A 16,452-nucleotide genomic window follows, 5' to 3' on the forward strand; every position below is an offset into this window, starting at 1 on the left:
TCTGTCCAAAGCGCAGGTAAACGTGCTTTTATTCACAGGAATATTAGAGACTGAAAAAGTTTCCGCTTTCAAGTTGAAAGAACAAGTTTTTAACGCTCGAGTGACGCACGTCTGTCACTGTGGTTACCGCTGAAGACACGCCCACTAAGGCAAACTCCTCAATGATTGGTCCATCAGTAATGCAGTCCAGACAACCCGGAAATGTAATAATTTGTGATTAAAACTATAATTATTCATGACAAATAATGTATTAGACAATAATAAGGCAAGGAAACATTATGTAGTACATTTTATCAGCAAGGCTTTCAAAGTGATTCATTTTAGGAATTTCTTCTTCTTCGGTGGTGGTTTTTAATGTCTATGGCACCATAGACATTATAACACGTATATAATGTCAACCTGTTTTTATTGTGTTTCTAAAAGAACTAATAACTCTGAAGAACTCTTTAAAACTATGTAACTCCAAGAAGGCTGTATGGCTTTATAATAATCTAATAGCTATGTCTTTTGACCCCATTGCACCTTAATGTTGTTGGCTTATACAATTGTTACAAATTGTGATGTTATTTTTTTTCTGCTCATTTCATTTTTTTTTCACGCTCTTTGTGCAACTGCTCTTTGAAAAATGTAAACCTGTAAGCTTCATTTGTTAATAATAATAATAATAATAATAATAATAATAATAATAATAATAATAATAATAATAAAAAGCTCTTCTAATCAGCAACCACAGCTTCACTGGGCAAGAAGCATCGAGTTCAACAGGTTAGCTCCATGTATTTATAATCGTCAATAAAGACAATATTCTCAAAAAAATAACAAAAAACAAGTATATAATGTCTATGTGTGGCAAGAGGGAGTTACTCCCCCTACCACAGGGGGGCAGTGTGGCCACTAAGTAATTAGTGCACTGCAGATAAATGCACCTCATCCTCCTTCGTGTGTGTGTGGTGCGTGTGGGTGTGTGTGTGTGTGTGGGTGTGTGTGTGTGTGTGTGTGTGTGTGTGTGTGTGTGTGTGTGTGTGTGTGTGTGTGTGTGTGTGTGTGTGTGTGTGTGTGTGTGTGTGTGTGTGTGTGTGTGTGTGTGTGTGTCAAATATCTCCCCGACGCGATGCGAGTTCGACCGGAAACTCGGTCGACGGGTTCCAAATACCCCGAGTGTGTGTATTTGTTATTTTAGAGTAATTTGGTGATTTCAAAATGTTTATTTTAATTTTATTTCACTTCTGGACGGCCCCGAAATGAAACTTATTCAACTTTTGACCTCAGGGTGTGAGGGGGCGATAGACGGACCTCACCCGGAAGTTGTATATTGGACCACCATTTAGTCCGGTTATAGTCTGTGTCACGACACACGTCCGTAGCGTGGTAGTGCGCCCCCGTGGACTTATCTTTTGAGGAAACATACTTTTTACGTTTATTTTCATGTTAGTTTGACCTTTCGCTATTTAGACCGGACAGAGCTCACCCGGAAGTTATGGACGGCAATGGCTGCTGTGTTGAAAGCTGCACATTTTTTCGCGGTGCGTGTGTGTGAGAACCAACGGAGGAGTTAGAGTCTCAGGTAGAGTCACACACACACACACACACACACACACACACACACCCTCCCCCGATCAGGTGGGCTTCACTATCGATCACCGTCTATGTGACATGCGTGCAGGTATGTGAGTGTTGAGTGAATAACGGACCACCATGCAGTCCGGTTACAGTCTGTGTCATGACACCCGTCCATAGAGTGGTATTGACTGTAGTGTTACGCTCTGAGTCAGATCTAAGTGTTTACATGTTACATAGTGAAGGTCACCTGATTACTGCAGCTTCTCTCACGACACACCTGCCACTACATCTAACTACTGACAATAGATACGTTTAGTGAAAGTTAGGCAGGTACACGTGGATGGACTGGTGCGCATGAATTTAGAATGGATTCCCCCCCGACACACACCAAACAACAAAAATATGAAAATGACTCAAAATACACAAAACTAAATATTTAAACAAAAAATACACAAAATACAACAGAAATGCAAGAAACTACACTAGAAAAAGATAGAAAATGACACCAGAATCACACTACATATGCAACAAAAAACAATAAATATACAAAAAAAATGCACAAATGACGGAAAACAAAAAAGAAACAATATTTATACAGGAAGTACACAAAACAACAACAGAAATGCACAAAATATACAAAAGGCTCCAAAAACACACAAACTGACTCCAAAAAACATATATTACAGAAAAATACACCAAACAACAAAAATATAAAAATGACTCAATATACACAAAACTAAATATTTATACAAAAAATACACGAAAATAACAGAAATGCACAAAACTACATAAAAAAAATACACAAAATGACTCCAGAATAACACTACAATGGCAACAACAAACAATAATTAAAACAAAAAATATAAAAATGAGTAAAAAAAAACCAACACATTCATCATGCGCATGTCTAATAGAATTAAACCAGGGAAATTGCACACGTTATTTTACTTTGCACCTGCAAATATGCCCCTTAATAATGCTACAGAGTATATTATTATGCCCGTAATTGACAACTCTCCTTAAGCGCCCACTATATGAATGCATACTTCCGATGGGCACTGTACTAGTTATTGATAATATCAAACTAATACAGAAACAAATGAAACAATCTACCTGTTGTTCAACTGGAGGATTAGGAGATAAAATATTTTGTAACATAAATAAACTGTCAAGAGTGAATCTCTTATCATAAGTGTCCAGATTTGACAGACGCAATATGAAAAACATCCACTAGAGGGAGCTCTTTATTAGCTCTCAGAGATATTGTTCCTCTGTGATAATAAATCCAATTGTAAACACAAGATCTTTTCCTAACTTTTCCTGTTTTACAAATGCTTTGACCCACCAGTTGAGAAACCCTGCTCTATAAGCATGTTGCTGAGTCATATCTTAGACCAGACATTTTTAGCTGGTGGCCCCAGGGCCACAAAATTAGACCCTTTGTCTCTGCGACCCCGAAAGTAACTGCACAAAGTGACGTCATAAACAAGTATGTATGCCTTACCTCAGAATTTTTCGTTTTTTTTCACATTTTTCAATTTTTAAGCACCAATATTAAGTAAGTATTGCTTATATTATTTGAACTAGTTTTTAGGGTCTTATGATGGCCTTATCTAAGAAAGAAAAAAGTCCAAACTTTTGAATTTTTATGCCTTACTGTAGCCTTACCTCAAAATTGTTAGTTTTTTTCATATTTTTCTATTTTGAGCACCAATTTAAGTATGCTCATATTATTTGAACTAGTTTTTAGGGTCTTATGACAGCCTTATCTCAGAAAAAAAATCTAAATTTTGGAATTTGTATGCCTTTCGATAGCCTTACTTCAAAAATTTTTGTAATTTTCACATTTTTTAAATTTTTCATGCCGTACAGCATTTTCGCCTCAATTTAAGTGTGCTCATTATTTAAACTTGTTTTAATGGTTTTATGATAGCTTTATCTCAGAAAAACACAATCCAAAATTTTGGAATATTTAATGCCTTATTGCATTTCCTCAAAATGTTTAGTAAAAATGTTTTCGCCCTAATTTAAGTATGCTCATCTTATTTAAACTAGTTTTTAAAGTCTTATGACAGCATTAATTCAGAATTTTTTTCCTAAATTTTGGAATTTTTATACCGTACTATAGCCTTGCCTCTGTAATGTGGGTGTTTATCTTTTGTTTTTCTTTTTTTTTCTTCTCATTTTTCATGTTATTGTTTTCATAATAACATGATAGCCTTACCTACAAAAGAAACAGTCCAAACTTTTTGAATTTTTATGCCTTACTATAGCCTTATCTCAAAATTGAGTTTTTTTTCACATTTTTCTATTTTGAGCACCCAATTTAAGTGTGCTCATATTTTTCAACGAGTTTTTAGGGTCTTATGATAGCCTTATCTGAGAAAAAAAAATGCCAAATTACTATAGCCTTCTGTCTGTAATGTGGGTTTTTTTCTTTGTTTTATTTTTCATGTTATTATTGTTATCATATTCTTTAAACTAAATTTTATAGTCTTATGGTAGCCTTACCTAAGAAAAAAAATTTAAAAAATGTTTTTATTTTTTACCATAGCCTCATTAAGTGACTGTACACTCTCTGTTGAACCTGGAACTCTCATTGGTCTCCCATTCAAGTACTAACCAAAACCAGCTCTGCTGAGATTCTGAGCTGTGACTAGATCAAGTAACAACAGGCAGGAATGACCACATATAGTCTTCCCTCTGAAATTTGGGTGTTTCATGCCTTATTATAGCCTTATTTCAAAAATTTTAGTAATTTTCACATTTTTCTAAATTTTCATGCCTTATTATGTTTTCGCTGTATTTTATGTATGCTTATGTTATTTGAACTAGTTTTTAGGGTCTTATGACAGCTTTATCTCAGAAAAAATGAATCCAAAATGTTTGAATTTGTATGCCTTACTATAGCCGTAGCCCCAAATTTTGGGTGTTTTTCACATTTTTGTCATTTTTCAGGGCTTATTGCATCTTCACCCCAGTTTAAGTGTAGTCATGATATTTGAACTAGTTTTTAGGGTGTTATGATAGCCTTATCTCAGAAAAAAAAAATTAAATTTTGGAAATTGTATGCCTTATTTGAATAATTTTCACATTTTTCAAATTTTTCATGCCTTACTGCATTTTCACCCTAATTTAATTATGCTCATAATTTTTTTTAAACTAGTTTTATGCTTTTATGATAGCCTTAGATCAGAAAAAAAAGGCCAACATTTTTGAATTTGTATGCCTTACTTTAGCCTGAACTCAAACATTTTTGTTTTTTTTTCTCACAATTTTCTATTTTAAGCACCCATATTAAGTGTGCTCATGTTATTTGACTTAGTTTTTAGGGTCTTATGATAGCCTTATCTCAGAAAAAAAAAATCTAAATTTTGGAATTTGTAAGCCTTACCTCAAAAATTTTATTATTTCAGAATCAGAATCAGAATCAACTTTATTGGCCAGGGGTGTATGAATACACACGAGGAATTTCTTTTGGTGACCTGTGCTCTCTCATGTAGTATAACATTAAATAATAACAATCAACTAGAATAAAGATAAAGAAATAAAATAAAGAAAAAGAAAAAAAGAAGTATAAACATAAATATAAGAGTAGTTAGACTAATATGTGCAAACTAAATAAAAATAACAAGATAATAATAATAGTAATAATAATAATAATAATAATAATGAATAAAATAAGAATACAATAATAATAATAATAATAAGATAATAGTGCAGTAGTGCATTGATGAGTAGTGCAAATAGGTGAACATTTAAATGAAAAAATTATGTCCATGAACATTCACAGTGACAAGGTTGTTCCAGGGTTGATATGCTTAGTTCCAGGTTATATCACAGTAACAGAACCAGGTCTGACACTCTTTGACTGTTTCGTGTTGATCAGAGTGACAGCCTGAGGGAAGAAACTGTTTTTATGGCGGGTAGTTTTGGCGTACAGTGATCTGTAGCGTCTGCCTGAGGGGAGGAGTTTAAACAGATTGTGTGCAGGGTGTGAGGGGTCTGCAGTGATGCTACCTGCCCGTTTCCTGACCCTGGACAGGTATAAGTCTTGGATGGAGGGCAGATCAACACCAATGATCTTTTCTGCAGTCCTGACTATCCTTTGTAGTCTGTGTCTGTCTAGTTTGGTTGTAGATCCAAACCAGACAGTGATGGAGGTGCACAGAACAGACTGAATGATGGAGGTGTAGAACATTATCAGCAGCTCCTGGGGCAGGTTGAACTTCCTCAGCTGACGCAGGAAGTACATCCTCTGCTGTGCCTTTTTCCTGGTTGTGTCTATGTGGGAGGACCACTTCAGGTCCTGTGAGATTGTGGATCCCAGGAACCTGAAGGAGTCCACGGTAGCCACTTTGCTATTCAGAATGGTAAGGGGGGTGAGTGGGGGGGGGATTTCTCCTGAAGTCCACTGTCATCTCCACAGTCTTGAGTGGGTTCAGTTCCAGGTGGTTCTGACTGCACCAGAGAGCCAGCTGTTCCACCTCCCGTCTGAAGGCAGACTCGTCCCCATCCCTGATGAGACCGATGATGGTGGTGTCGTCTGCAAACTTCAGGAGTTTCACAGAGGGGTCCCCTGAGGTGCAGTCATTGGTGTAGAGGGAGAATAGCAGTGGGGAGAGAACACACCCCTGAGGGGCGCCAGTGCTGAGTGACCGGGTGCTGGATGTGATGCTTCCCAGCCTTACTTGCTGCTTCCTGTCAGTCAGGAAGTTGGTGATCCACTGACAGGTGGAGGCCGGCACTGTGAGCTGGGTGAGTTTCTGGTGAAGGATGTCCGGGATGATGGTGTTGAACGCAGAGCTGAAATCCACAAACAGGATCCTAGCGTAGGTCCCTGGGGAGTCGAGGTGATGCAGGATGTAGTTCAGTCCCATGTTGACTGCATCCTCGACAGACCTGTTTGCCCGATAGGCAAACTGCAGGGGGTCCAGCAGGGGTCCTGTGATGTCCTTCAGATGGCTCAGTACCAGCCTCTCAAAGGACTTCATGACTACGGACGTCATTTTTCTAATTTTTCATTCTTTACTGCATTTTCGCCCTAATTTAAATATGCTCTTGTGTATTTGAACGAGTTGTTAGGGTCTTATTATAGCCTTATCTCAGAATTTCTTTTCCTAAACTTTGGAATTTTTATACTATAGCCTTACCTCTGTAATGTGGGTGTTTTTTTTTTTTTTTTCTCCTTATTTTTTATGTTATTATTGTTATCACATCATTTTAACCAATTTTTAAAATCTTATGATAGCCTTACCTAAGAAAAAATATTTTTTACCATAGCTTCATCAAGTGACTTTACACTTTCTGTGGAACCTAGAACTCTCATTCATCTCCCATTCAAGTACTAACCAAAACCAGCTCTGCTGAGCTTTGACTAGATCAGGACACAACAGGCAGGAATGACCACATATATGTTGACCTCTGAAATCTGGGTGTTTTGCACATTTTTCTAAGTTTTCATGCCTTGCTGCTTTTTAACTGCATTTTTCATGCAATTTAAGTGTGCTCATCGTTTTTGAACTGGTTTTTAGAGTCTTATCTCAGAAAAAAAAATTAAAATTTTGGAAATTGTATGCCTTATTTTAATAATTTTCACATTTTTCAAATTTTTCATGCCCTACTGCTATTTCGCCCAAATTATAGCGTGTTCATATTTCCACTAATTTTTAGGGTTTCATGATAGCCTTATCTCATAAAAAAAATTGCGAAATGTTTGAATTTGTATGCCTTACTGTAGCCTTACCCCCAAAATGTGGGTGTTTTTCACATTTTTTTCATGTTTCAGGGCTTTCTGCATTTTCACCCCAATTTAAATGTACTCATCATATGATATTTGAACTAGTTTTTAGGGTGTTATGATACCCTTATCTCAGAAAAATAAATGTGTAAAATGTTTCCATTTTTAACCCTTACTATAGCCTCACTAGGTGACTGCCAACCCTCTGAGGTAACTGGAACTCTCAGTGGTCAAACATGTAACATATTTTTTTTCTTGTTCAGTTTTACAGACACTTCTTTGTTTCTGTAAATTATGTTCATTCAGGATCCTGAATAAATCCACACTGACATATTATTGTCATACACTCATTTTTATTTCATCAGACAGAATTTTTTTTTACAACATTACAAAAACCTAAGAAGCATGAATTCTGAAGATTTTAAAACACATTATATAACACATCACAACTTTAAATGCTGAATATTTGATTTAATGAAAAGGATATGATTATTTATACATTATATATTTCCTCTACAAGTGTTCACCAGTCAAGCATTCTCTGAGCTGGAACTTGCCCTAAAAAACAGATAAAGGTTTTGTTGAGGGTTAAACATTCTATTCCTCAGCTTCAGTAACAGTTTGTCGCTGCAAAGGGAAGCCGTCAGCCACACATCCAGATATGTCAGAGATAGGACTGTAGAGGAATAAGTGATCTCCACCAATGTCAGACACATGAGCTGCGTTGGGACCAGTGGAACCAAAGCTGAGCTGGTTTGAGAGCATCTGCTTTCTGTGACCTCAGGAGGTGTGCTCATACTGGGAGGCGTGATGGGTTGATCTATCAGAAGGCCTTCTTCCTCCCAGGTGTGGGTACCACCACAAACTGGTTCAGAGTAGAAAGGTCCGTACATTGAAAACAAAGGCCGAGGTGGTCTGCAGGAGGGCCAGTCCATTGTAAAGTCAGTGCAGGCCTGGGCGTAAAGGTACGGCTGGTGTCGCATCTGACTCGCTTTCCTTAAGAAATTGAGAACGATGACAGTCCTCATTGAAGCTGAAAAACACAAGATACAGGGAGTTCATTATAGTCACTAAACTTCTAAAGCAGTGGTTCACAACCTTTTTTTTTTTTTGTCGTGACCCCATTTTTATTTGACCAATTTCATGACTTTTTTTTCTAAAGTTTGTATTTGATCATGTTTGTTATAGTGTGTTACATTTACAAATACAGAGTATCTAGGATTAGTGCAGAAAGTCACAGCTCAGATATTTTTATATTGCATTTTATTTGAACTACATCTATATTTTAGAAAATGTAAATATAGAATACAGTTGTTGGAGATTGTGAGTAGGTTTAAATAAAAAATAAAAAAATGGTAATTCAAAAAACTATTAGAATGTGATTTAAATCAGTAATTTTTTTAATTTTTATTTTATTATTAGTAGATGTTTCAGGTCACATATTATTTCCAGGCGACCCCGCATGGGGTCACGACCCAAGGTTGAAAAACACTATTCTAAACGGTAGGATTATGAATAAGTGCTGCATTATGCTCTACAATTTTAAAAAACAAACACCAAGGTGAAATAATAAACGGAAGTGCAGTTAAATGGGTTACATTAGGGTTACTGTCACCTTTAAAGTTAGAACAAATACAACAAATGACCCCTATTTAAGCCTATACACATTAATATTTCTATTGATGAGGCTATTATAGGCCACATGTATAAAAAGGTGAAATAAAACAAAAAAGACAAAACGTAAACTGGTGCTGAGGAATAAACTACCTAAAAAAAGCATCGAACAGCTTCAGAAGTTTAAATCAAAGTAAAGTTTTAACCCAAGCTTAGAATCTGAAGAAACTATTAAATAAAAGTGAGTGATAAATTAGTGCTTAAAGCAACAATCAGTCAGCAATTTATCAAAACCAGTAAGTAAACATGTTTGTAAATCGAGGCTACTTACGTGATTGGAATAGTTTGTCCATCGTTGGCTTTGCAGGCGTAGAAATGTTATTATTTGTGTCCAAATCGCAGGTAAAAGTGCTCATATTCACAGGACTAGTTTAGACTGAAGAAGTTTCCTCTTTCAAGTTGAAAGAACAAGTTTTTAACGCTCGAACGATGCGCGTGTGTCAGTGCAGTAAGGTTTAAGACACGCCCACTCTAGCTAGCTCCTTAATGATTGGTCCTCCAATGATGCGTTCCTGACAATCCGGAAATCAATCATTTTTTGTGATTAAAACTATGATTTTTCGTGACAGAAAATAATGTATTAGACCAATAAGGCAAGGCATCATTATGCAGCACATTTTAGCATTTAAAGTGATTCATATGAGGAATTTAAATAACGACACAGGAGACATAAACATTTTTTAAAAACAAACAATGATTTTAAATGCATTTTACAATAATGAAAAGACCATTTAAAATCAAAATAACTCTTATCACATTTTTCATCTGAAATAAAGACAAAGACAAAATTACAATCAATATCATGTCAAGTTTTGTGGATGAAAAATAAAACAATTAATTTATTTTTGTTATTACAATTTTTAATAGTTGTGAAAATCTTAAGGCAGGAATCATGACTATTTGGTGTGTTGTAAAGCAACATGATTCATGTAAACTACAAAAAGCTATACATATTTTAATATTTTCCCAATGTTATTTGATAATAGAAACTCTAAACACATTTACATTCAGCTTAGAATTGCCATAGAAAAGCAAGAGCACCAGGATAAATTACATTGAGAACAAGCAAACTCCACACAGAAAGGTTTTTGGTCTCCAACATTGGAGACCTAGGAAAAAATTATAATAATAAAAACAGAGAATTTATTCTTTCATGTAAACGTGGAAAACTACACCACTGTGGTTTTGATGGTTGAATTCAGGTTAATTCACATATGATGAAATTATTGATAATATCAAACTAATACAGAAACAAATGAAACAATTTACTGTTGTTCAACTGGAGGATTAAGAGATAAAATATTTGTAACATAAATAAACTGTCAAGAATGAATCTCTTAACATAAGTGTCCAGATTTGACAGACGCAATATGAGAAACATCCACTAGAGGGAGCTCTTTATTAGCTCTCAGAGATGGTATCATTATTATGATTAAATATCATTAATAATAAGTTCTTAGGTTTGACATTTTTGCTTATTTCACACTGTTTATGTAACTACATCAAACTTGTTATAATTTAACCTTTTTTGATCACTTTTTATGACATATTTTTGCTTCATTACTCCCATTTTTGCCACTTCTCCATCAAATGTTATTGCCTTTTCTTGACAATTTACCACTTTCAAATAATGTTTGGCATTTATTTCCATCACTTTTTCCACTGAATGTCACATGTTGACCCATTATTGTCACTTTTAACCTAACTAAATGTTCCTATATTTTAAATGATATTATCTCATCCCATTTTTTTTTTTTTTTTTTCACTTTTTCTGTCTGTTTTTGCCCACTCTAATTTGCAACTGTTAACCAATTTGTGAGGTTTTTAAAATCTTTTTCCATCATTTTTTTGTCTTTTTTAACCCAATTTTATCTCTGATTAAAACAATGATTTACATAATAAAGATAACTATAAATTATGGTGTATTTATTAATACTAGATACTAAAATGTGGGTGTTATTAATTTTTCTCATTTTTCATGCCATACTGCATTTTCACCCCTGTTTAAGTGTACCCATAATATTTGAACTAGTTTTAAGGGTCTTGTGATAGGCTTATCTCAGAAAAAAAAATCCAAAATTTTGGAATTTTCATGACTTACTTATAGCCTTACCTGGAAAATGTTTGTAATTTTCACATTTTTTTTTAATTTATCAAACCTTACTGCATTTTAACTCTGATTAAAGTGTGCTCAAATTTTAAACTAGTTTTTAGGGTCTTATGATAGCCTTATCTCAGAAAAAAAAAATCCCAAATTTTGGAATATTTTATGCTTTATTATAGCCTAATGTCGAAAATTTTAATATTTTTCACATTTTTCTAATTTGTTCATGCCTTACTGCATTTTCACCCTAATTTAAGTATGCTGATGTTATTTGAACTAGTTTTTATGGTCTTATGATAGCCTTATCTCAGAAAAAAAAAATCCCAAAATTTGGAATATTTCATGCCTTATTATAGCCTTATCTCGAAAATTTAGTAATTTTCACATTTTTCTAATTTTTCATGCCTTACTGCGTTTTCGCCCAATCTTAAGTATGCTTAGTTTTTAGGGTCTTATGATAGCCTTATGTCAGAAAAAAAAATCCAAAATTTTGGAATATTTCATGCCTTACCTCAAAAATTTTAATAATTTTCACATTTTTCTAATTTTTCATGCTTTCCTGCATTTTTGTCCCATTTTAAGTATGCTCATGTTATTTGAACTACTTTTTAGAGTCTTATGATAGCCTTATCTCAGAATTTTTTTTCCCTAAATTTAGGAATTTTTATACCAAAATTACAGAGGTAATCACCAACATTACCTCTGTAATGTTGATGATTTTCTTTCTTCTCATTTTTCATGTTATTATTGTTATATTATTTAACCTAACTTTTAGGATCTTATGGAAGCCTTACCTAAGAATTTTTTTTAAAATGTTCCTCATTCTGTGGATCCTGGAACTCTCATTGGTCTCCCATTCATGTACTAACCAAAACCAGCTCTGCTGAGTTTCTGAAATTTGACTAGATCAGGTAACAACAGGCAGGAATGACCACATATAGTCTTTCCTCTGAAATTTGGGTGTTTTGCACATTTTCTAATCTTACTGCATTTTAACTGCATTTTTCATGCAATTTAAATATGCTCATCATATTTGAACTTGTTTTTTAGGGTCTTATGATAGCCTTATCTCAGAAAAAAACTAAATCTAAATTTTAGAATTTGTATGCCTTACCTTGAAAATTTTATTATTTTTAAAATTTTTCATGCCTCACTGCATTTTTGCCCTAATTTAAGTATGCTCATGTTATTTGAACTAGTTTTTAGGGTCTTGTGATAGCCTTATCTCAGAAAAAAAATCAAAATTTTGGAATTTTTACGCCTTACCTCAAAAGTTTTAGTTTCATTCTACAATTTTCTTTTTTGAGCACCCAATTTAAGTGTGCTCATCATATTTGAAATCGTTTTTATGGTCTTATGATAGCTTTATCTAAGTTTTTATTTTGAACACTTACTATAGCCTAAACAAGTGACTGTATATCCTCGTTAGAATCTGGAACTCTCACTGGTCGCCCATTCAAGTACTGACCAAGACCAGCCTTGTGTAGTTTCTGAGATGTGACTAGTTTAGGTAACAACATGCAGTAATGACCACAAATAGTCATTCTTCTGAAGTCTGGGTGTTTTTTACATTTTTCAAATTTTTCATGCCTTACTGCATTTTAATATCATTTTTCATGCAATTTAAGTATGCTCATCATGTTTGAACTCGTTTTTAGGGTCTTTAGGGCCATATGATGGCCTTATCTAAGAAAGAAAAAGTCCAAGGTTTTTGAATTTTTATGCCTTATAATAGCCTTACCTCAAAAATGTTAGTTTTTTTCTCACATTTTTCTATTTTGAGCACCCAATTTAAGCGTGCTCATATTATTTGAACTAGTTTTTAAATTTGTATGGCTTTGTATACATTTTTCAAATGTTTATTGCCTTCCTGCATTTTTGCCCTAATTTAAAGTATGCTCATATTTTTTTTTAAACTAGTTTTATGGTTTTATGATAGCCTTATATCAGAAAAAAAAGGCCAAATTTTTTAAATTTTTATGCCTTACCTCAAAAATTTTAGTTTTTTTCACATTTTTCTATTTTAAGCAACAAATTTAAGTGTGCTCTTATTATTTGAACTAGTTTTCAGGGTTTTATGTTGGCCTTATCTCAGAAAAAAATCCAAAAATTTGAAATATTTTATGCCTTATTATAGCCTTACCTCAAAAATGTTTGTATTTTTCACATTTTTCTAATTTTTCATGCCTTACTGCATTTTCGCCCTAATTTAAGTTTGTTCATCATATTTGAACTCGTTTTTAGGGTCTTGTGATAGTCTTATCTAAGAAAAAAATAGTCCAAAGTTTTTGAATTTTTATGCCTTACTATAGCCTTATTATTTGAACTAGTTTTTAGGGTCTTAGCCTCATCTAAAAAAAAAAAATCTAAATTTTGGCTTTTTTTGTTCCTACCACTTGCTTACGGCCATACCGCTCTGATCAAGCCCGATCTCGTTTGATCTCAGAAGCTACACAAAGCCGGGCGTGGTTAGTACTTGAATGGGAGACTGTCTGGGAATACCGTGTGCTGTAAGTTTTGAACACTTTTTGTTTAAACCAAAGAAGAGTGTCTAAATGCAAGCTTGCTTTGTGTGTGTGTTTTTTTTTCAGATTCTGCATTCACAGTCTCCAATCCACCAAAAGTGCAGTGATTGAGTAGGTATGAGAAGGCTTTTTTTGTTCCTACCTCTTGCTTACGGCCATACCGCTCTGATCAAGCCCGATCTCGTCTGATCTCGGAAGCTAAACAAAGCCGGGCTATGGTTAGTACTTGAATGGGAGACTGTCTGGGAATACCGTGTGCTGTAAGTTTTGAACACTTTTTTTTAAACCAAAGAAGAGTGTCTTAATGCACTGTCATTTGTATCTATGTTTTTTTCAGATTCTGCATTCACAGTCTCCAATCCACCAAAAGTGCAGTGATTGAGTAGGTATGAGAAGGCTTTTTTTGTTCCTGTCACTTGCTTACGGCCATACCGCTCTGATCAAGCCCGATCTCGTCTGATCTCGGAAGCTACACAAAGCCGGGCATGGTTAGTACTTGAATGGGAGACTGTCTGGGAATACCGTGTGCTGTAAGTTTTGAACACTTTTATTTGAAACCAAAGAAGAGTGTCTTAATGCAAGTCATTCTTGTATCTATGTTTTTTTTCAGATTCTGCATTCACAGTCTCCAATCCACCAAAAGTGCAGTGATTGAGTAGGTATGAGAAGGCTTTTTTTGTTCCTGTCACTTGCTTACGGCCATACCGCTCTGATCAAGCCCGATCTCGTCTGATCTCGGAAGCTACACAAAGCCGGGCATGGTTAGTACTTGAATGGGAGACTGTCTGGGAATACCGTGTGCTGTAAGTTTTGAACACTTTTCTTTGAAACCAAAGAAGAGTGTCTAAATGCAAGCTTGCTTTGTGTGTGTGTTTTTTTTCAGATTCTGCATTCACAGTCTCCAATCCACCAAAAGTGCAGTGATTGAGTAGGTATGAGAAGGCTTTTTTTGTTCCTAGCACTTGCTTACGGCCATACCGCTCTGATCAAGCCCGATCTCGTCTGATCTCGGAAGCTAAACAAAGCCGGGCATGGTTAGTACTTGAATGGGAGACTGTCTGGGAATACCGTGTGCTGTAAGTTTTGAACACTTTTATTTGAAACCAAAGAAGAGTGTCTAAATGCAAGCTTGCTTTGTGTGTGTGTTTTTTTTCAGATTCTGCATTCACAGTCTCCAATCCACCAAAAGTGCAGTGATTGAGTAGGTATGAGAAGGCTTTTTTTGTTCCTACCACTTGCTTACGGCCATACCGCTCTGATCAAGCCCGATCTCGTCTGATCTCGGAATCTAAGCAAAGCCGGGCATGGTTAGTACTTGAATGGGAGACTGTCTGGGAATACCGTGTGCTGTAAGTTTTAAACACTTTTATTTGAAACCAACAAAGTGTACCTTAATGCTGTCATTCTGTATCTATGTTTTTTTCAGATTCTGCATTCACAGTCTCCAATCCACCAAAAGTGCAGTGATTGAGTAGGTATGAGAAGGCTTTTTTTGTTCCTGTCACTTGCTTACGGCCATACCGCTCTGATCAAGCCCGATCTCGTCTGATCTCGGAAGCTAAACAAAGCCGGGCATGGTTAGTACTTGAATGGGAGACTGTCTGGGAATACCGTGTGCTGTAAGTTTTAAACACTTTTATTTGAAACCAAAAAAGTGTGCCTTAATGCTGTCATTTGTGTATCTATGTTTTTTCAGATTCTGCATTCACAGTCTCCAATCCACCAAAAGTGCAGTGATTGAGTAGGTATGAGAAGGCTTTTTTTGTTCCTGTCACTTGCTTACGGCCATACCGCTCTGATCAAGCCCGATCTCGTCTGATCTCGGAAGCTACACAAAGCCGGGCATGGTTAGTACTTGAATGGGAGACTGTCTGGGAATACCGTGTGCTGTAAGTTTTGAACACTTTTATTTGAAACCAAAGAAGAGTGTCTAAATGCAAGCTTGCTTTGTGTGTGTGTTTTTTTTCAGATTCTGCATTCACAGTCTCCAATCCACCAAAAGTGCAGTGATTGAGTAGGTATGAGAAGGCTTTTTTTGTTCCTACCACTTGCTTACGGCCATACCGCTCTGATCAAGCCCGATCTCGTCTGATCTCGGAAGCTAAACAAAGCCGGGCATGGTTAGTACTTGAATGGGAGACTGTCTGGGAATACCGTGTGCTGTAAGTTTTAAACACTTTTATTTGAAACCAACAAAGTGTGCCTTAATGCTGTCATTCTGTATCTATGTTTTTTCAGATTCTGCATTCACAGTCTCCAATCCACCAAAAGTGCAGTGATTGAGTAGGTATGAGAAGGCTTTTTTTGTTCCTGTCACTTGCTTACGGCCATACCGCTCTGATCAAGCCCGATCTCGTCTGATCTCGGAAGCTAAACAAAGCCGGGCATGGTTAGTACTTGAATGGGAGACTGTCTGGGAATACCGTGTGCTGTAAGTTTTGAACACTTTTATTTGAAACCAAAGAAGAGTGTCTAAATGCAAGCTTGCTTTGTGTGTGTGTTTTTTTTCAGATTCTGCATTCACAGTCTCCAATCCACCAAAAGTGCAGTGATTGAGTAGGTATGAGAAGGCTTTTTTTGTTCCGACTACTTGCTTATGGCCATACCGCTCTGATCAAGCCCGATCTCGTCTGATCTCGGAAGCTAAACAAAGCCGGGCATGGTTAGTACTTGAATGGGAGACTGTCTGGGAATACCGTGTGCTGTAAGTTTTGAACACTTTTATTTGAAACCAAAGAAGAGTGTCCTTAATGCAGTCATTGCTTGTATCTATGTTTTTTTTCAGATTCTGCATTCACAGTCTCCAATCCACCAAAAGTGCAGTGATTGAGTAGGTATGAGAAGGCTTT

At 35.6% G+C, this 16,452-nt stretch overlaps 11 pseudogenes; all 11 read left to right on the top strand.

Annotated features, from left to right (window-relative positions):
* Positions 1-13,476: 13,476 nt before the first annotated feature.
* On the top strand, positions 13,477-13,595 carry LOC114460241 (uncharacterized; annotated as a pseudogene).
* A 155-nt stretch (positions 13,596-13,750) lies between these two features.
* Positions 13,751-13,870, top strand: LOC114460235 (uncharacterized; annotated as a pseudogene).
* A 151-nt stretch (positions 13,871-14,021) lies between these two features.
* On the top strand, positions 14,022-14,140 carry LOC114460222 (uncharacterized; annotated as a pseudogene).
* Positions 14,141-14,294: 154 nt separating this feature from the next.
* LOC114460223 (uncharacterized) lies at positions 14,295-14,413 on the top strand (annotated as a pseudogene).
* Positions 14,414-14,567: 154 nt separating this feature from the next.
* LOC114460250 (uncharacterized) lies at positions 14,568-14,686 on the top strand (annotated as a pseudogene).
* A 154-nt stretch (positions 14,687-14,840) lies between these two features.
* LOC114460252 (uncharacterized) lies at positions 14,841-14,959 on the top strand (annotated as a pseudogene).
* Positions 14,960-15,110: 151 nt separating this feature from the next.
* Positions 15,111-15,229, top strand: LOC114460253 (uncharacterized; annotated as a pseudogene).
* Positions 15,230-15,380: 151 nt separating this feature from the next.
* Positions 15,381-15,499, top strand: LOC114460225 (uncharacterized; annotated as a pseudogene).
* Positions 15,500-15,653: 154 nt separating this feature from the next.
* On the top strand, positions 15,654-15,772 carry LOC114460254 (uncharacterized; annotated as a pseudogene).
* A 150-nt stretch (positions 15,773-15,922) lies between these two features.
* LOC114460255 (uncharacterized) lies at positions 15,923-16,041 on the top strand (annotated as a pseudogene).
* A 154-nt stretch (positions 16,042-16,195) lies between these two features.
* LOC114460207 (uncharacterized) lies at positions 16,196-16,314 on the top strand (annotated as a pseudogene).
* The last annotated feature ends 138 nt before the right edge of the window (positions 16,315-16,452 follow it).

The sequence above is a fragment of the Gouania willdenowi genome, unplaced genomic scaffold, assembly GCF_900634775.1.
Source record: "Gouania willdenowi unplaced genomic scaffold, fGouWil2.1 scaffold_419_arrow_ctg1, whole genome shotgun sequence".
Taxonomy (NCBI): Eukaryota; Metazoa; Chordata; class Actinopteri; order Blenniiformes; family Gobiesocidae; genus Gouania; species Gouania willdenowi.